Genomic DNA, 22,811 nt, shown 5'->3' on the forward strand with positions numbered 1-22,811 from the left:
GCAACTCGGTCTAATTGTGCCATTTTACCGCTCCAGTATAACTAACTTGTCCCTTGTCTGCTGTTTCTCACCGCAGCTCCACCAATAATGGATGCGTTTCCCTCAGCTGGATTCCAAATCGAGACATGGCGACGTTTTCGCATCTAGCATCTCCGAGAATGTTATCGCTTTTGGTCGATAGGACCGGTTGCCCACTTTCAACTCTTGCATATGTTATAATATCTTCATTTCACATGGATTTAGAAATCATTTTTACCGACTTTCTTATACTTTCTTGGTTTTATGTATGAAAAAAGATCATATGTTTGAAAATAGTTGTTGTAGGTCATTTTTTTCTCGCTTTACCATATTTGGTTACCGTGTACGAAGTCCCGAGTTTAACTCCCGACAGGGTGGACATCAAATATGTATTTAAAATTGTGTTTTTTAATGCAGTATTTTATTATTCTGAAGGGTTTTTCAACAGTAACCTTTGATGTTTAACAACGGCGCATGACGAAGTCGAGACACTGTCAGGTGTAATATTTGGTCGGCGTACTCAGTTGTCTTTGTCTTTACATTTTGTTATGGAACGCTACGCGATTCAATATTTGGTCGGCGTACTCAGTTGTCTTTGTCTTTACATTTCGTTGTGAAACGCTACGCGATTCAATATTTGGTCGTTGTACTCAGTTGTCTTTGTCTTTACATTCCGTTATGGAACGCTACGCGATTCAATATTTGGTCGGCGTACCCAGTTGTATTTGTCTTTACATTTCGTTATGGAACGTTACGCGATTCAACAATGCGTGGAAACTGTTAAAGATTGTTGAAAATATTTAAATTATAAATTGTCTCTCCGTTATATCGCGATGTGGCTACGTCCACTGGCCACCGTGATCGTGTGATTTGACGGCAGTGAATATTTTCTTGGGGCTACGTGTCCATGGCGACATCAGACGCGTCATTTCCGAAACCCATCCACTTTTATGCGATACGGTCATCCGAAATTGGATCTCCAGAATTCAAGAGACCAAACGGAGCTGGACGGACTATATTTTTTTAAAAAAGGTAACGTACTTTAATGTGCTTTAGAATACAAATAAAACCATGGCAATTTCAATTACCCAATTTGTTTAGTTACATTTCAAATATCGAGCGTACTATTGAAAAACCCAACATATTTAAGCTTCGAGTTTCTTCCGGCCGAGTTCAACTCGTTAAGCAAAAATGCGTAGGAAGGACGATTATAACCAGTATCTGAGATAATCATGTTTTTTTTTCAAACGCCTTTAAGTTCTTCGTGATTTTGTAATTTTTAATTCACCTTAGGAACGCGATACCCTTGGTCAATCAAAGTTTAATGCCATCCACGCGAGGCGGCGAAATGACGCAATGTTTACAGTCGATTAAAAAAATATTTTTCCTCACCATCTCCGCGTATTATGTTTTCATTACGAATATTGTCATAACCGCTAATGCTTTTAGCATTTCTTGCAACACATTTAGTTGATTTTCAATGTGTTTTCATACATTTTGTGCGCCGGAATAATGGTGTAATTTTTATTAAAATTCCATCACCCACGTTCAAATTGAATCTGGGTCCGATTTAAAAAGTCTAATTTATTAGGTGTATGCTGAAATGGCGTTTTTATTAGCCGATTTAAAATTGTTAATATTTTTTCAATCGAATCCCGCAAAAAACTATAAATAATCTGTTATGCGATGCCTCTTTAGTATCATTAAATAAATTAACCGGTGAGTGGGTATGGTCACATAAGCCTTACATAGAATACGAGATTTATTTTTTGAAAATAATCACGTATTTTGCTAAAATTCTGTCGTTTGGATCTATAGGGGCCAATGTTGTAAATCGTAATGTTACAGAAGAGTAATTATTCAGTCAGTTTGTGACGTTATTATGAAGTGTTTGACATCTTTGATAACAGATATTAATAAAAAACATTACAACACAGGTATGTGTATATAAACTCTTATAAATAAACAACTACAACAGTGTAAGTCACTCTCCAAGCACAAGAGTTAGTCTCTTTTTTTGGAGAGTTACAGTCATAACATTTACTAGATGTATAAAAGTAGATCTGAATAGCATTTTAAAAAAACACGTACCTTTTATGAAATTTATTAATAAAAAATAAAAATATATACAAGTTTTTTAATCGACCTTCTACAAAGTAGTGGCAAGAAAAATATGAAATCCGTCATTGTCCCTTCTAGATCCAAGCCGAATTATGGATAATAGGTAAAACAGTATAAATATAAATATTTATTTTTTTTCGTAAAAAGAAATATTAGCGTTCTTATAATTTACACAAATATTTCAATTTTGGTGGCCATTTTAAACGAGTTGTAAATAACTCACTATTACAAAATGAAAATCGAATTGGGGTAGAGTGGGATTTGAGCCTCAGGCCTCTGGCCCGTGAGTCCGCAACACTAGCCACGGGACCACAACCCGATTCAAATATGTGTTGAATTTTTGTTTTTCGAAACGCTCTAGAGGGAAATAAATAAAAATAATTTCAGTAAAAACGAACTACTTTGAAAGACGTTACTAGTTCTTCCGAATGAATCAGTGTGATGATAGATTTCCGGTTTACGTGAAGCCGATTCACCAATCGGCAGAACTCGCCGTAGAGAACTTGTGACGTCACACGCGGTGTAATTTAAAAATTACAAAACTTTCAGAAATCATAGTGTCGATATTATTATACATAAAAATATTTGTTATTGAATCTTTGGCTTAGTTTGATAGTCTATGAACAAATATATATATTTATATTTTTTATGCTATTTTTATTTATAAATATTCATTTATTTTAACAATAAAATAGCTGTCTGAGGGTTACATTACATTTTTTATAATTTTTTGTTTTTTTACGATAAGTATGTACACAGTTTAATTAAAAGTGAAGAAAATATTTATGCGCACACTTAAGATTCGCTTGCTCTTTTTAATAAGTTTTTGATGATTTAAAAAAATGTATTTAAGTTTTATTTCTCTCGGTTTTCACTATGTATTTAATTAAATTTTCTCATTAGTATCACAACACTATGTCACCCTGGAATAAACTTTGCATTGTTTTATACATTTGATCAAGCTTAGCATTTTTACTTCTTGTTATTTTTTATTTTTTTCATATTATTATTTTCACATCTGCAATGTAAATTTGTAAGGGGTTTTCGAATCCTGTTAATTATCACAGGAAAACAAAATTTACGAAAAAATTAAATTATCGCTATTTTTAGCACAAATGCACAATTTTTACCTACAATAATATCAGCTGCTTTGTTTGAGAAGGCGTAAAGAATCGCTGTTCGTTCTTTATTTTTTTATTTTTTTGTTTTATATTTGGGATATTTACAGTAATACATGTAAAAAAATATAACAAATAAAATATACACAGAATAAAACCAATGACAGATATCCGCAGAAATACATTAAATACGTGTATTTGTACGTGTACAATACATACTACTGTTTAAATTTATTTTAACAGAGAGAGAAAACATTTTTGAGAAGGGAATATGGAAGTCTAGGCATTTACAGGGCTTATGACCTGTCATTGGCTGGTTTAAGTGGTCGTTTAAGGTCTCCCTAGGGAGGAAATCCAGCCATCCATTTGGACATACTCAAACATTGTTTTAATTATTTATTTATTTGACACTTTATATACATATACAATATATATATATATACATATAAGGGCGGGCAAATTGCCTTAGGGCAATTTCTTTCTACCTACCCAAACCGTTCAGTTCGAGAAAGTTATAAATACATCGACTTATTGAATCTTACAATTTTATACAAAAATTAAAAACAAAGATTAATTTAAGAATTAAAAATTAACACTATGCAATGAAGAGAGGAGAGGGGATGGGAAGGAAAGAAGAAGGATAAAGGAACAGTTTAAACATTTAGATAGTGACATTTCAATCTTGACTTAAATGTAAATAAAGAAGGGGCGAGGCGTCTCTAACATTAGTGGGTAGATTATTTTACAATCGAGCGGCTACTACTGTGAAAGAGGAGGCAAGAAAATTAGAGCGATGACAGGGTATTAAAAGGGTTCTCTCGTTACTAGAACGAAGAGATAGTCCGTGTTGTGAAAGAGGTTGGAAGAGCTCTCTAAAATATTGTGAACAAGTAATAGAATGTGAATGTTTCTTCTTGTTGACATACCTTCTTGTTGAATTGTTGGCATACTATTGTGTTTGCGTGAGCGTTATTGTGTTAGAGGGTGGGTGAGTGGGTGTTATATTGGAATGAGGGTGGACATGTGTGTCAATATTATTGCACAAGTGTCAAAAATATACAAAATATTAAGAATTAGAGATAAAATAAGATTTTATTTTAGAAACTAAGTATAAGGCATAAAAGTATGTTTTAAAACGCGCATTTTAAATGTTAATTTGTTACGATCAAATGGATTAATTCCGTAGTATTATTATGACTAGTAACAACCGACATAATTGCAATGTGAATTGCGCGGGTTCCGTTCCTAGCTGGTCGGATAAGAATAGTAGTGCACTAGACCGAATAGCGGTCTGTTATTTATTTGTGTTCTATACGATCTAGTAAACTAACAAATTACCCGCTCTGACTCAGATATTTTCCATTATTATAAATAATATTTGAAACGAAGTTTTCGTAAGTACAAGAAGAAATTCCAAGTCTTAAACACCACAATAATAAAATAAAACATTTATAAATAAATATCGTTATCGTTTTTGATTGGCTTGGATTTCGTAAGTTAAGCTCGACGTTTGTTTCGTTACTAATACGTCATTCATATTATTAGTATTGGTAACGGCGCATACACCCGCAGCTTGTTCATAAATACACGCGGAAATGTGGCATGGTAAAAAAATAAACCATGGAATAAGCTTAGTATTGTTATCTTCTTATTATTCTTCTTCGGCCTTCTGTCCTCCACTGCTGGATATAGGCCTCTTTCATATTTTTCCATTTTTGCTACATGCAGCCAATTTTTACCCCCCACAACAGCTATGTCGTCGGACCATCTTTCTGAGGTCTTCCGACGCCTCGCTTATTCTCCCAAGGTCTGCATCTTAGAATTTTAGGGGTCCATCTTGTGGGGTCTTGTCTCGCAACATGTCCTGCCCATTGCCACTTCAGTCCTGCTACGCGATCCATTATATCCGTTATTCTGGTTCTGTTCCTAATTTCTTAATTTCTTATTTTATCTTTTAGGCTTATACCAAGCATGGATCTTTCCATTGATCGCTGTGTGCGTTTGAGCTTTTTTTACATTTCTTTGTGTGAAAGCCATGGCCTCTAATGCATATGTAGTCACTGGCAGTATACATGATTCGTAAGTTTTCCTTTTCAAACAAATCAGAATCTCTTTATAAGTATGAGCCTAATTTTTCCAAAAGCTGCCCAACTCATTCCTATTCGTCTTGGCAGATCCGCCGTTTGGTTTTCATTGCCCAGTTTTATCTTATGTCCAAGATATATATATTCATCTATATATATCAGTGAAACGAAATGCCGATTATTCAACTCTTGCATAATGCCAGTTCTCCTATATGGGTGTGAATCTCGGCACCTTACCAAAAGCTCAAAACACCAAACGGCCGAGTTTGAGAGTAACTGTTTGAGGAGAATATTAGGTATAAGGTGGTTCGATTTTATAACTAACATTGAAGTCCGAGAACGGACGCAGCAGCCTCCCATAACGAGCGTCTTGAGGATGCGGCGGTGGACCTGGCTCGGACACGTGCTGCGCATGCCTCAGGAGAACCTAAACCCGAGTAGCCTCTTCTTTAAACCTGCGGGATCACGCCGTCCTGGAAGGCCGTCAATGACGATCTTTAGACTTTATTCGGCGAAATTAAGGGGCGCTGGATTGACATGGGAAGAAGCGAGAGTGCTGGCTGGCGATAGGGTCTCCTGGAGGCAACTGGCGATGTCCACATGCTCCACTTAGGAGCGGATGTGGAAAAGAAGAAAAATATATATGTATTATACTAGGTCGTAAATATTTTTATAAGTAACCGTTTTCTGATACCGAATATAGTTATTCCCCGGTATAAGGAAATCTAATAAGTAAGGCTCACTCTCTGCATACAATTTTATCTTAACAATTATTTTAATTGAGTTTTTCTCCTTGCGGTATTTTGCTGGCTCGTTTTTTCTGCCGTTTACCTGCCGTTTGGGTTACCTGGGCCCCGATCACGATAGGAAGTTAACAGAGTTATCTTCGACTCTCTATAAAGAAGAATCGACATTTGTGTTCGAAAATGAGTATATTTGCTTGAAAATTTAAAGTATCTTCATCGGTAACCCATAATTCAACATGTTTAAAAGAAAAAAATGTATGCATATTCTGCTTTTCATACAGAAAACTGAATTTTTCTTGATAGATAAAATTGAAGATAAATGTCAACTTCCTACTGTAATCGGGGCCCTGGGTCCGTATTCTGATGGGAAGTTAAATTTTATCTTCAATTTTATCTACAAAGTAAAATGAAGTTTTCTTTATGAAAAATAAAATATGTTTGCATTTTTTTCTCTCTGAACATGTTCAATTACCGGTTATCGACGAAGAAACTTTACATTTTTATACAAATATGCACACATTCGTACATACATATCTATATTAGTTTATACTCTTACAAATTTTCTTCATTTTTAATATTATTTCCATTTGTAAATACTCACTACAAACTACAAACTTTAAAATATCTTTTTTTCACTTAAATTTAAATTTTTAAACAACTTTCATTTATGTTTTTCTTTTTTTTTTATACTTTCATAATTAACCTTAAATATAATTGCTTTATAATATGGAAACTTCACTGGTCCATTAGAATTAAGTCTAATTGTGTAAAATATTAAACCTTGTAACTGTACTGTATGTTTCCCTAATAAAAGAAAATAAAAAAATAAATAAATAAAAAAAAAAAAAAATATCGTCTCAGTATATACCGATGAAGATAGCCGTACATAATCGCGGCCCTGGGTCCGTATTCCAATGGAAAGTTAAAATTTATCTTCAATTTTTTCTACAAAGTAAAATTAAGTTTTCTGTATGAAAAGTTGAATATGCATACATTTTTTTCTTTTAAACATGTTCAATTATAGGTAATTTTTCAAACTGAACGGTTTGGGAAGATAACAAGAAATTGCCTCAAAGCCAAATGCCCGCCCTTATATGTAAAAAAAGTGTAAAATAAAAACAGAGTTAAATTGCAACAAAATTTATGCGTGAGATCTCTTCAGAGTAATTCTTGCAACTTTCGGACTTTTAAATGGCTAGCAATGCATTTGAATACAAACGCACTGTTTACAACCTCCGACGTAAAAAAATACCTGACCTCGCGTATGGCATGACAGGTGCGTCAGTAGGCACAACACGCCGCGGCTAATAGCTACCCTTTTCAACTGAAAACAACCCTATTTGAATTTTCAATTCGTGCCGGACCAAGTTAGTCGACTGATGGAATTCGCGACTTGTAGAATGGGGAAATAAATAATTGCACCTGCTTCAAAGGTCACACATGTTTTAGTCTCGTTTTTCCATCATTTATTTATTTATTTTATTATTAATAATTTACTTCTTTTTCTTCTCGCGGTGGCTTGTCAGGTCCCCCCGACGTTGGCGATCACTGCAGCGAAAGCATCTCGGTCCTGCGCTACTCTTGTATTCCACAGCCAGGACAACTGCTTATTGGGTGTACTCGCCATAGTGATTCCTGGGAAAAGATGACCAGTGGCTCAATCACAAATAACTATTGACGTGCACAATGGAACATCCGTGAACACCCAAAATTAAATGTCAAAATATTTACGTTTCGCGACGTACAATCCTGCTGCGCAACCACATTTTTAAATTTCACCGGTGAAAATATAGAAAATATTCCAAAACTGATATTTTTATTTATTATTTATCACGCTATTCATTGCATTTAGCCAATGTCAAGAAAAGCAGTCGCCATAGTAATTGTAATTTAATTTTCACTTTTTTGTACTAGATACCCCCTACATTTCTGCAAATGGAATATATTGTAATATTTTTATAGTGAACTGTATTTACCAGTGATTTTTTACCAGTGAACTGTATTTATTTACTAATCAAACAAAAAACAAACCGACACGAGCCACTTAGAGATTACACACGCGTTGACTTATGACTGCGAAAACTTAAGCATGTTCATTATTGTTCATTGTGATCGCTCAAATGCTTAGCACGTTTTCAAGCATGTCGATAGTTATTTGTGATTAAGCTACTGGGATGCTATTCTGAACCACTCTCGTGGCACGAGTAAACAGTTTTGTACTCACATAGAGAATACACGAGATAATACGGCCACGATAACGTTTGGAATACCAGCCCAGAGTGGTTTCCCGTTGTCTTCTCTGGTGGATTTTTCTGTCGGGGTTATCTTCCCTCAGCTGGTCGGTTCGTGTTTGGAGGCGCCAGAAACACGCCTTTCATCCTCTCGTTATCTGCTGTGATCACGCCGTTAGTGTGATCCCATTGCCCGGGGTTCGCGTTATTATTATTTATTTACTTAAATACAGTTCATTACACATTATTTGAGACATAAGTCCCAACTCCATGTGACTAAAAGTCCTGTGTTGAGTTGGGACGAATAATCAGTTGACACAGACATACGAATCAACACAAATATTATATTGGGTCAGAAATATAATAATAATATAAAAAAATAAATATATGGCACATCAATATGATAAACAGCAAACTCAAACATTCTGAAAATCATCAAGGAGTTTCCCAGTCAAATCCCTCCCACTCTCTAACATTAGTGGGTAGATTATTTTACAATCGAGCGGCTACTACTGTGAAAGAGGAGGCAAGAAAATTAGAGCGATGACAGGGTATTAAAAGGGTTCTCTCGTTACTAGAACGAAGAGATAGTCCGTGTTGTGAAAGAGGTTGGAAGAGCTCTCTCAGATAAACAGGCAAAGTGGGATTATTTAAAATATTGTGAAGAAGTGATAGAAAGTGAATGTTTTTTTTATGCCTGATACTGAGCCAGTGTAGTTGCGTGCGATATTCGGTTCGGATGAAGGATATTTGAACATTCGGGTGCTTTTGCGTAGACCGCATAAATAATTGTAACTTTATTTCTACGAAACTATAGAATTTAATATAGTTAAAATGATCATAATATGATTGGAAGAATGTATTTATTTATTAAAAAAATATTTCTCATTCTTTGGAGACTGTGGGGTTGATTTTCTACTATTTTCTTTCTTGCCTCTGTTCCCACGGCCAATCCTTTCGAAGCGTTTCCACGCCACCTTTCTGCGCCGTCCCGTTATTTCCGTCGGACGCCGGTGCGTTCTCTGGCCACCTTTCTACCTGTTCTCGTTCGCCGCTTCCCCCGCCACCTGTGGAGCGGTACACGCGGGATGAGTCACCCCGCGCGGTCGGAGGCAGTGAGGCGCGCAGCTCCGCTAGGCCGGGAAAATATCGAATAACGAGTAGCCGGTTATTTTTACAACTTCATAATCGCAACTTAAAAACAATTTTAAAATATTTTATTTGGTTTTAATAACATTAGAAACCGTTTGAAGGGATTAAAAGCAAGAACACTACTCAAAATAAATAGTCTTATCGCTACTGGTTCGTTGGTTTTCCCAAAAACAATGCCCTTTCTAATAACCCTCGCATTTACTTAACGTGGAGTGTTAATGTTATGGCTTTTCATAGGCAAAAAATCTTGTAAAAAGATTTGGAGTGTAAGATAGGCCGGCCTCGTAGAGTAGTTGGCGCATTCGCCTATCAAGCTTGAGGTCCTAGGTTCGATTCCTGGGAGGATGGACGTGAAATATTGATTTTAAAGCTGGTTCTACGCTACAATGTTTCATTGTTCCTGGACTGGCACCAGGGTACGTATTATGATGGGAAGCAAAATTTATATTTAAAACAGAGAGGGAAAATGGAAGTCTCGGCATTTACAGGCTTTATGACCTGTCATTGGCTGGTTTAAGTGGCCACTTTACACACCGTGTAACATTCACTATTTTGCCCATGTTTGAACATCCACATTTCTCAACTCTTTCATCTGTTGACTTTTGTAAAGTAAAAGAGCTGAAACCTTTATCACGTGGGTGAGATTCATCCGGCTGAACCAAATCACCTACTAGGCAACGCTTGAAAACAATTTTCCAATTTTTATACTTCTTCTTTTACCAGGTAGTTAATTCAACAATGTTTGAGTATGTCCAAACGCTTGCAGACTGGCTATTGTTATTATTCAGGCCTGAATAAAATACCCGATTTACAACTTAACCTTAAATTTATTTTTAAAACTACAGATATATGAAATTTTATATGGCTTAGAGGTTTTGGCCAGTTTGTAGAGCGTTAAAAACTTAACAAAACTGCATCATTAAGTCGAATCCGCATATTTTTGAGTAAACGTTTTTTTGCCAGTATACCCACGAAATATTCTACAAAGTGCGAATCAAACAGATTGTCCTTGTACGTTTTTAGTTTAAAACATGAATTTGGCAGATAACGGTTATTGACATATTCGAATCGTTCGCTTATCGTCCCGTCATTCTCATCACTACCGGCCGTTTACCAGTTGCCAGTTAACCAGTTGCCAGTCTGCCATGCTTCGCTTCTCGCGGTGAACGTGACTCCGCCAGCCGACCGCGCACTCAGCGGCACAGGCGAACTGAAACCCTTCTCCGAACTCCCGATCGACCGCACCGGGACATTCCCCGAACCAGTGTTGTGATTTGTGAGTTGTGAGTTGTGAGTGCCACCCACCACCGGCTTGTGCAAGACGCGAGATCTGCCGCTGTGTCTGCTCTCCTATTCCGTGTTCTGTGATGGCCAATGTGTGCAGTGTACCGCGAATTCGGCTTACCTCGGCTTGATTGGCTCTGTTCTATAGTAAACTCCGATTCATTGTTTGCTGGAGCTTCGGAAGAACGTTTGTTGATGTTTTACTCTCAATTATACCCCATTCCATCGATCTACTTCTATCGTACCTCATCCAGGGGTGCACTCGCAAAATATTCAAAACTTTATTTTTTAAATTTACTTCGGTAAAATATTGAAGTCATGCCGGCCAACCCGAGTGACTAAAACGTAGGACTTCCATTCGAGATGCTTGTACCGAAATTTCGATACCAGCAGTGCGATTCTGAACGCTCTCTGGGGGTAAACAACGCGTTGCTAGTACGTAATTTACCTACTGGTTGCTAGCCAATTTCACCCTTAACTAATTGATTTAAGAAGATTTTTGTATATTTTTTTAGGCGCCGAAGCGTAGTCGGTAAGACGGTCAACTGTCAAACTGGCGTCGCCGGTTCGACTCCCGCCAGTTTCAAGAAAAAAATCCAAGAGAGATTTTTTTCTCAATCGGTCTGGGTGTTGTGGTGTATTTTTCACTACCTCCTTCCATATCCCCTCTATCCCACATGCTGAGAAGCCTCTAAATAGAGGCTTAGCGGGTTATTCCTTCAAAAATAAAACTTTATTTTAGTTAGGCTATTGTGATCTATGTGTGTTTGCTGATATAGGGATTGTTGGTTTAAATGTTTTGTATTCATTTTAATAAAAGTTTTTTTTTAAAGCTTACCACGAGGAATGTTCCTTTAAAGTTTCGTGGTCTGGCCCTGAAAAACCGTGTATATATATCTTTTTTCTTCCTAAACCCAGTGCACCCCTGATCTTATCGTAATTTCATTATCTCTGCATCTTTTTTGAGGCGTATGCTATCAAAAAAAAATCGCCGATACAATATCTCGGGTAAATTACTTTTGTCCTATTCGTTCTATCATGTCGTCCCGATAAGCCCCGTCCGGTGACGTAACCGCCTTGCAGACATTGTACACGTGTATTTGCATATCTTCCAACTTGTTGAATCATATTAATACCGGTTTCGCCACAAATCCCACGGTTGAATATCTCACTCTGGGCAAATGGGCCTACCCGCTTTTGTATACTTTTACTATCTCCGATAAACAGGTTTATTTTTTCAAATAGTCGCCCATCCATTGAATGAAGACCCGCGAGAATTCTGATTTCTGTTCGTAATATTTCCACGCCTTCTTTGTTTATCTCCGTGGCAGAAGTTCGCCGTTATTTCGTACGCGATCAATTGTTGTGGCATCGTTTGCAGAGAAAGCGAATCTAATTAAGGTGAAGGAATAATAGGCGAGCCATAAATCTATTTTTATTTTTATTTTATTTTATTAGGTAATTCAACAAAGATACATACTAGAAAACATACAATTTAAAAGCATTCGTCGAAATAATTTAACATGCATATATATCTTCAATTATATAATTACACAAAATAGATTTATACGTTAAGTTGTAATACATATTTTTTAATATTTTTGTTTATACAGGATACAATGCGATAAAAAATAAGTTGTACGTGTGTACTTATTGAATAAGATTTATTCCTAAGAGATTATTCGCAAAAGCTGAGAGAGTATCATAAAAAATGTCAATTTTATTGTTTCGGCAGTATATATTATATTCCCGACACATGCGGGCCATAGGTGTGTGGTATGTAGCATTATTTGAAAGCAAAGGCAGTTTAAATATTTCCCGATGTCTGAGTGTTCTCAATCCCGCATTTATTTGTATTTTATTTAGAAGGTTAGTATCTACTTTGTAGTTTAATATTTTATACAGAAATTTTATATCGAAAACAACGCGGCGTTTTATCAGAGAATTAAAATGAAAAAGAGTTAGAAGTTGCTCGTAATTTGAATTTGAACGTGGGTTAGAAATTTGGAACTTATACAAAAGGTACTTTAAGAACTTTTTTTGAACAAATTCTATTGAATTTATATGGTTTTGATATTGCGGACTCCATACGCATGAGGCATACTCTACGGCAAGATGTGATAAGTTATTTTGACAAGTTATTTTTCGCTTTAGAAATGTTTCGATTTGCTTCTAACATATCATCTAAAATTAACTTCGAAACTGTTCGACAATTTATTTCCGATATATTATAAATATATCCACCACTCCTCTATCTCCTATACACTAAAGATATAGAGAACATTATCAAAGAATGTGGATTGTGGTCTCACTGCTGTGCAGATGATAGACAGGTTTGTTTTTATTGCAAACCAGGCGAGAGAAGTGTGCTCGTCAAGTTAATTGATGGATGCATTGAGAAAATAGGAAACTGGATGGCTAAAAACAGACTAACATTAAACCCATCAAAAACGGAACAACTCGGGTGGCTTCAGCCTGACGACAGAATTTGATCCAGGATACGGCACTACCCGGTGTACGAAGTGTCGTCTTATTTCATTCTGACCTTTCTCTTGACGCTCAAATAAGTAAAATGATAAGTTCATGCTTCTACCAGCTGAGACAAATTAAATGCATACGCAAAAAATTGCCGGTTGATGCCGCCCGTCAATTGATAAATGCGTTTGTAGTGTCTAGAGTCGATTATTGTAATGGTATCTATGCAGGTCTACCAATGGACTAAATGACTCGCCTACAGTCTGTATTAAATGCTGCAGCGAGATTTATTTTCGGATCCCCTTAGTTTTGTCATATCACTCCACTACTTCGGGAATTACGCTGGTTACGTTTTCCACAGAGGGTGGAATACAAATTCTGTTGGCTTATGTATAAACCACTGCACAACTCTGCTCCGGAATATCTAAGGGAACTATGCATTCCAGATGAACTAGCTGACAGGCGTCTCACGCTTTGATCAGCTACGTCTACGGCGAGATCAATAGTTATTATACCTCTACGCAAACAGCGCACTAAATTCTCTTTTGCTTTTGTTCTGGAATGCTCTCCCAGCAGAGGTGCGAGGCTGTGAGAGCGAAGTGATGTTTCTGAAAAAACTTAAATCTCACTTGTTCTCTAAATCATTTAAATAAATCCGTAGCACGTGATATCAAAATAAATTGTTTTAATCAAATTACAAATATAAAACCTTCTATTAAATTTATTTATCTATAGAATCACTTTGTAAAGCGTCCTTGAGGTATTATATTACGAAAATGGCGCTGTATAAGTTATCCGTAATAATTGTCTCGTTAAAATGAGAACTCTTGCCCTTCACACGGTAGCCAGGATCTTCAAAGACCCGGCCTTGGAGGGCGAGAACTAATGCACGGGGACCCATCACAATAGATCTTCACAGGTCACAGTGACGCCTGGATTTAATATAGCACTGACCCCCATTTCAAAGAATACGAAAATCTTTTTTATCAGTCTTGTTAAACCCAAGTTTTTTTTACTGATTCCTTTGGTTACGCTATTATTTTTTTAACACGTTATCTTTGACCTCGCTGGTATTTTATTGCATATCGAATATGTGTCTATATACATCGCTGTGCAATTAAACCGAGTCTCGCACTGATAGCGTAAATATATTCACTTTTAGTAGATAAGTGTGATATTGCGTCGAACAACTTGACGCTCAAGGCCCTTGCAGTTTGCAGCCGGTGCCGTTTTCATCTGTGTATTCAATTTAAAAGATCTTCAAATAACAATGACACTCGTCATTACATGCGGTTGATGTCTTTCCGAAGTCTTCAGTGAATCAGGAGATGCTCACAGCCGCACATTTGCGAATCCAGTTGTGCAAATAGTCCCTGTACAATATACTCATAATATGTACATCACCGATGGCGATGTTTGCTTTGTTTCGCAATTCTTGCATTTACTAAAAAAATGTGACACACATTAGCCTTTCATCGCCGCTCCTTTATTGCCATTTCAAATTTTCGCACTATGAATTATTTTGCAATCATTATGATCATCAAAAAATACAGCGAAAATAATGCTAATAACCATTTTAACTTTGATAGAATTCCACTTGGCCATGCGATTTGTAGCTGCACGATGTTGGATATCTAGCTTTCATAAATCAACTTTAAAATACCTAAATTTTGTAAATGGGGTCTAGACTTCCAATCGTCAATACGCTTAGTAGCTGCAAAACGTGTAATCTTATTCCTTTTTATTATTCATATTATTTTATTTTTTTAAGTATCATTAATACACTAAATTTATTTGTCAATTTTTAAAATGTTTAAACGGCGGCTAAATTTCTGTCTATGCGCTCTGTAGCTGCAAGACGTCCTGTAATCTAGCTCCTATCTGTTATAATATTTGATTGCTCTTAATTGAAAACGAGGAACTAGAATCCCAACCGTCCATGCGCCCTGTAGCTGCAAGACGTACTGGGATATTTATTAATTGTACAGCCCCCTTGAGGTGATTTTCACAAAAATTGCGCTGTATAAATTATCCAACTATATATATATATATTGTTCACTTTTATGTTAATTTTTCCCTTACTGTCCTAATTACACCCGCGCGTTGCGGTACTGTGTAGTCACTACACATGAAAAAATAAGAGATTTAAAAAGAGAAAAATGGAATATTTATAGGGAATGGCTTTAATGAACCATAATTTAATTAAGAGATGATAATATTTCAAATCTAACTGCTGAAAACATGAAAAAACCATTGGGTACCGCTAACGACTCGGGCGAAGCGTGCACCCGCGCCAACTTCCCGAGAGCTACGGAGTACTGGACTGGACTGCGTGACTGACTGAGAGTATACTTTTGATGAAATTTGTAATTTATCCCCGATTTCCGATGAAATGCTTTTTTGTGCCTAATAAGTACTTAATATGTAATAACAAATTTTTCAGTCGATACGTAAATGTGTAATGGAGGGATGCGAAAATCTAAACCCAATATTGATTATATTTATAAAGATATTATAGTTATTAGACGCAAAGTGTACTAGCTACATATCACCGGGGAGGGAGGGTAAAAAGCTTATATTTGCATCGCAAATGCGCTAATAACCCCCCGTCTTCCAATCGTATTATTCTCGAATGTTTCTCACCTGAGCGGTCGATATAATTGATATGTGTTCAAGTTATTCATTGACGTTCTTCGTGTTCTCGATACACGCTTTGTTTACATAGTTACGATTAACTCAGCTTACGTTATCATTTATTTGATGACTCTATTTACCTCGTCTTCAATCCCGCCCAAGTCCACCTAAACAAATACCCCAAAATAATCTCCGTCATTGATAGTTTGGTCGGGGTCAGTTAGATAATGTCGATAGGAACATTACGTTAATAGCAATATTTAATTTGTGTAAAACTATTTTAAAACTTGCCACGCTTTCGTTCGCGCCACAATAGCTTCTTGAATTAAAGTAAACGAAGATTCAAACTAGTTACGTAAAGAAAGCAATTTCGAAACGATAATTTCTCTTAATCTATGGTGGATTCGGCGTTCAATAAAAAATCCGCAAAAATTTGCCAAATTTCACCATTGTTCGGTCTGTGGGAAAGCGTAAATAAAACGCTGCCATTAATCGCAACGTTTTGCCAGCAATCACGCTTCCATCAAAGTACTCTCAGAGGCAACAATCTAAAGGGCGTGACAATGAGAGGCGTACGATTTTTATTTGAAATGAATTTATAATATATATAAATATATTGTTATTATTATTATGGATACCTTATATAGCGCCATTTTCGTAATATAATACCTCAAGGGCGCTTTACATAGTGATTCTATTGTTAAATAAATTTAATAGAAGCTTTTAAATTTGTAATTTAATTAAAACAATTTATTTTGCTGTCACATGCTACGGATTTATTCAAATGATTTATCAAGTGAAACTTTTGTGTTCAGTGACATTATTAGTGTCAATAAATTATCAGTGACACAGAGAGCCATGGGAAGGAGAATGCTGGGTATTACGTTGAGAGACAGAAAAACCAATACATGGATTAGAGCAATAACAAAGATCACCGATGTGGTCCATAGGGCTGCCAACCGGAAATGGAGATGGGCTGATCATATAGCCAGAACCACAGACTCTAGATGTACCAAAAAAGTTCTGGAATGGCGACCCAGAACGGGTAGAAGAAGTGTCAGCAGGCCTCAGACAAGGTGGTCTGATGACATAAGACGAGTTGCAGGAAGTGGTTGGATGCGGTTGGCTCAGGATAGGAAAATATGGAGACCAAAGAGGGGGGCTTATGTTTCTTATATTTCATATCAACCAATCGAACCCGAGACCTCTTGCATGGCAGGCTAACGCGCTGACCATTACACCACGAGGCCGAATATTTTTTGATTCTTATTATTTTTTTCTTTTTTTGATTGAGCGTATACAGTTCTAACTACTGCTCCTTATTTTGACTGTAATTGTTTTTGTAAAGATTTTTATTTTTAAGTAGGATTGATATTTATATAGGTAAACTTCACCAACAAGCCACAAAAAGTGGCTTGGTTAGGTTTTTGTATTTATTAGATGTACTTCTTTTAAATGTATCTTAATTTCATGTGTATTTAATAATTAATAAGTAAAAAAAAAAAAAAAATGTCATTTGTCAAATGTTATGTTCCTAAATCGAACAGCTATAAAAGGTGCACAATTTCAATCGTACACTTCCTACTGCCTCACCCTATATTTATTTCCGAATTTCGCGCAGATTGAGAAATCCGCGCATGCGTATTAGCCTATTCTCTTAATTCAGTGCGGCTCTCAATACTCTCTTTTTTATTTTGACGAAACATAAATTTGGCAGCGAAAAATAACAAGGGGTCATTCAACAGACGTCATCTGTGCTTTTAGCACTTGCAAAATCGTCAAATAACGCAAGCTAACGATATTTTCTTTTGCTTCTTATTTGTATGGAACAGTGACTCAACAACATACATAATCGTTGCGGTTTCACATAAATTAGATTTTGAGGGAAATATTTGTCGATTGAATGACTTTGTAGACGCTAAAGTATGTTGTAATTTTTTTCGCATCTTGTTGTCAAAATAATGTTCGGTCAATCGAAAACGATTTAATCAATTTCCTCAAGTAAGAACGCTAAGACGACTTTTTGTAAGGAAGATTATTTTTTGTTTGAGGTTATAAGTCTAGTATATATTTATTAGTTTCAAATCTAAGCGAAGTATTTTTTTTTCTTCTCTTTACATTTTCCGACATAATATATATTTATAAGCGATTGAATAAATTTGATGACACCATTTATAGCTCTATGAAACTCGTCACATTTTTGGATATATACAGGGTGTTCTTTAAACCTTGTCACATCCAAAACCACAATGATGAGTATGGGCAAGAAGACATATTAGCATATTAGAAAAAAATATTTAGAACAAAGAAAATTTTAGAAATATATATATTTAAAAAAACAAATAGTTGCTTACTTCTGCAGGGGAGAAGTAAGGGGAGCGCGGGGCAGTATTAAATTCCCCCCTTCCCCCCTCGTTTTTCCCCTGCAGACGTAAGCAACCATTTGCTTTTTTTTTAATATTTAATTTTTAAAAATTTTATTCGTTCTAAAAAATATTTTAATGTGCCAATATGTCTTCATGCTCATACTGATCATCGTTGTTTCGGATGCGACAGAGTTTAATGAACACCCTGTAGATAAAAATACGCGTAAAAAGACCAATAAAAAATATCAAAATTATATAATGTTTACCGTTAAAATATATTTTGAATTAAATTATCATATTAGTATAATATATTAACTCAAAAAAAAAAAAACAAAAAAAGTTGAGTAAAAAAGTTTAATGATAAATATTTATTGTTGCGTTTTTCACAAAATGTACTTACTAGTAAAATTAAAAACGTATGTTGAAATCACCTATTTGTCAATTTTAAAATTATTTAATTTTTCAACTTTCTATAGATTTTGTGGATCTGTTTGTACCGCTGTTTTTCCTTAGGACGTAGAAAGTCTTGCCAGCGACGCGGAATAAGCCAGTTGAAGATCTAAAATGGATTGAAAGTCATCGATCGTTTGTGATAGTAAAGCCAATCATCCGGTCCATTGTTCCGATACTCCGCGAACTATTTTAATTCTTTTTTACCTCTGAATTGTACGGAATAGCTAGTAGCTAATGTACCACGATTCCGTTTCTATTTTATTGTCTGTCATAATTCGTAATTAAGGTTTCATTAAACTCACGCGTGCAAAACGCTTTTTTTGTTTATGGCATCGACAGTGATCTGTTTAGTTACAAAAATTCATTGATCCCAAGATTTTTGAGTGTCATGTTTTTAGTGATCAAATTCTAATTTAAGAGATTAATAGGATATGCGAAGAAGAGCGATTTGATTAATAGGTATTAAAATATAGTTTTTTGTCCCTCTCTCGCAAATGCCTCTCCGAATACTTTGCGAAAAAGAGAACTGCACTTCAGACAGATTATGCCTAGCGTATTTCTGTTTTCCGCACCCCAAAACCTGAGCCATTTTTTTATTTTTAAGAAAGAGTGTCAAAAAGACATTTCTTGTGTCGACACGTTTTCCTTTTTTCAAAAAAAGTCTCGTCTTTGTATACCGTACGCCTGAAGACGGCAGATAAAACTAGGCGCTTAATTTGGATGGTCTTAGCTCCTATAAAAGACAATTTATTAACAACAAAAAAACGGATACGCCAATGCGCCCGTCTGATGGCAAAACGATTCATCTAAAAAAAAGCTCGAACTGAGATCGCCTGTATAATGTTTTATGGCATTTAAATCAGAACTTTTCTATAGTTACAGAGTACAATGGGAAGTTAACAGAGTTGTCTTCGACTGTCTATAAAGTAAAACCGATATTTGTGTACGAGTATGAGTATATTTGTATGAACATTTAAAGTATCTTCGTCGGTAACCTATAATTGAACATGTTTAGAAAAAAAAAATGTAAGCATCCTCTGCTTTTCATACAGAAAACTTAATTTTACTTATAAATAAAATTGAAGATAAAAATGTTAACTTCCAATTGTAATCGGGGCCCAAGTTGCCAATTTGCTAGGGGAAGCCTTATAAAAAATAATCTCAAATACCATGTGATTTATCTCAGAGTAGCATATTGATAAAAAAACGCCATAACAAGCCTTTACAGTGTTTTTAAGACAATTATTTACGAAAAAATAAGACATTAAATACTTTTTTCATGAACAACAACAAATGAATTATTTTTTATTAAATCGATTTACATTGATCAATTTGTCCCATCTCTAACATTTTTGCAAATGACATAACCTTGTAAGAACGTCGTTAATAGTTAGGTGAATTTTTATTAAAAACAATAAAACCAATAAAACAACTTTGTTTTTAACAACTTATTTAGATAACCACTAATAGAATTTAAATTAGTGGTTAAAAACAAAGTTGTTTTATTTGTTTTATTATAATGTATAACCACAAAGTAAGTGCTTCATATATAAAATTTACTGGTTTAATTTTGTTTTAAAGATGATTTTGTATAATTATGTTGATTTATATGTCAAGCATTGCATTAAAAAAATAAATGAGCATGCCAAATACGAATGATTTTGCGTGTGACAATATAAATCACTCCTTAGACGTAACTACAAAGTTGTGTCGTCACTTTTGCTGACAACTGTCATTCTAATCAAGCTATATTTTAAGGACTATAATGTCCGAAATAAGCGTCGTTCTGTGTGATTATCTCGTCCGATCTCTTTTCTCTCAGCGTGATTCGTTCTTGCACCCGGTAACAGTAATTGATCGATCCGATCCGCGATTTCCTATCGACCGCGGCGATTGCAGTAATTGGCGTCTCTCGATGCGGGCTTTTCTGTACCTCCATTCGGAATAAGTCATTTCGATCTAGATTAGACAGACGAAAAGAAAGTTCCTAATCCTCTCACTTCTCTCTTGTTACCGTTTTGTCGCTGGTTTCTTTGATTCCCGTTTTATCGTTACAATTTACGACTTCTGCGAATCGTGTTGCACGTTTTTTTTTAAATCATTGTATTTTCCTTTTACGTTGTTTCCAAATCGCTCAGCGTCTGATTACTGTTTTTATTTTAACAACAACTTTATACAAACTAGTATTTATTTATTTATTCGTATAAAGATACATATTACAAAAAATATAACGTACCCCTGACTCTATGAGACCAAGAGTCCTGTGTTGAGTTGGGATACAACAAAATAGAAAGTGAAAGCATTCATTTTATTAAAGAATACTACGAATAAACATGATTACATAAACATTAATTTAGTAATTTCGGTACTGAAGCGGGGCTGTAACGTATTATCAGTGCTATATGCACCACACGATGCTGACAGGGACATGAGAAAGATGATTTACAGTTTGGCGGCCTCCGTGGTGTAGTGGTCCAGATGCTTCACTCGCACCTAGAAGGTTCCGGGTTCGATTCCCGGTGAGAACACAAAAAATAAATGTGATTTTTCTCAAGCCTGGGTGTTCTGTGATGTAGTTCACTACTGTCACTGGGCCTCCTGGTCCGTTGTAGTGCAAACAAAATATTAAAAAATTGACACTCTTCAATATTTTCTTAAAGTGATTCTAAAAGCAAATATGTGACTAATTATTCATAGATGGTGCTTTTATCATTTTTAATTGAAAAAGGTCATTTTTACAAAACTTGGTTGCACTAAATTAATTGTAACAAATATCACAAAAATATAATTTAGGCCCTTTTCACAAAATGGTGTACAAAACATAAAATAAGATAAACAATTAGTTAAATAAAATAAATATTTTTTTGTTTTGTACACCATTTTGTGAAAAGGATATAAATGATATTTTTATGGTATTTGTTACAATCAATATAGTGTAAAGTTTCCGCAAACCAAGTTTTGTGAAATTTTCATTGAATATAAACGTAAAAATGGCATTTTTCAATAAAAAAAAAATTAAAAGCGCCAACTATGAATAATAAGATTCATTTTTTGGTTGAGAATCACCTTGCGGTGATTTAAATTTAACGTAGCATTTTCCAGTTTTAATTGGGGATTTAGCTACGTTCCTCGAGTATTCATTGCTCCCACGCTCGAGTCCATGCACTATTGTCCCCCAATCGCCCAGTTGAAACCGCTCATTATATCTCGTTGGGTAATATTTCTTACTGATGACAAATTCAACGTCGCTCACATAATTGAAACATCGGGTTTTTCGTGATCCGCGGAAGAATCGTTGTTTTTTTCACTCTATAATCGTTACTGACACGCCAATTTATACCAATCGTGTGAGGCAATCATCGCCACGGTCATATTGCATCCGACGACATTTTATACGTGAATAATTGGTCGCTATAGTCCTTAAAATATAGCTGGATTAGAATGACATTTGTCAGAAAAAGTGACGACATAACTTTGTAGTAACGTCAAAGGAGTTATTTATATTGACACACGAAAAATCGTTCGTATATGGCGTGTTCATTATTTTTTTAATACAATGCTTGACACATAAAGCAACATTAATATATAAAATCAGCTTTAAAACTAAAAAAAATAAAATAAACCTAATTATTCACTACGTTCTTACAAAGTTACATAATTTTGCAAAAACGTTAGAGATGGGACAAATTGATCAATGTGAATTGATCGAATAAAAAAATTATTCATTTGATGTTGTTCATGAAAAAAGGATAAATGTCTCATGTTTTTGTGAATGATTGTGTTGAACACATATAATAGGCTTTTTTGCGTTTTTATACCAATTTTCGGAAACAGAGTTTCATGATTGCATGAAATAATTGATAAAATCGATTTGATCAGTGATCAGTAATTTCCCATTACTAATGAAATTAGTTTGACAGCTGTCATTCTAATCAAGCTATATTTTAAGGACTATAGTGTTCATTGCTTAGGCTGCCTCTCTGTATATTAATTATGATTTACCGCCAATTCTCCATTTAAAAAAATAATTCAACGCGTACTTAGGAATTCCTTCAAATATCACTAAAACGTTATTAGAAACCACGTTTTGTAAAAACTCGTGAATCTTTTATGCATGGAATCCTCAAAT

General features: G+C 35.2%; 1 protein-coding gene across 15 annotated transcripts in view; it reads left to right on the forward strand.

Moving 5' to 3' along the window:
- LOC148278494 (serine/threonine-protein kinase MARK2-like) overlaps nt 1-22,811 on the forward strand; it is a 176,198-nt gene that overhangs the window by 41,453 nt on the left and 111,934 nt on the right. For 7 of the 15 annotated variants that reach the window (XM_088231310.1, XM_088231319.1, XM_088231320.1 and 4 more), the window contains exon 1: nt 10,620-10,941. The exons of 3 other annotated variants lie outside the window; for them this stretch is intronic. The gene's annotated coding sequence lies outside the window, so the exon portion shown is untranslated. Of the gene's footprint in view, nt 1-10,607; nt 10,942-22,811 lie in introns of those variants that run through there. 5 more of the 15 variants (XM_088231315.1, XM_088231312.1, XM_088231317.1 and 2 more) reach the window with 5 other exon arrangements.

This window comes from Micrasema longulum, unplaced genomic scaffold (genome assembly GCF_059751315.1).
Source record: "Micrasema longulum isolate JH-2025_06_02 unplaced genomic scaffold, ASM5975131v1 h1tg000873l, whole genome shotgun sequence".
Lineage (NCBI taxonomy): Eukaryota > Metazoa > Arthropoda > Insecta > Trichoptera > Brachycentridae > Micrasema > Micrasema longulum.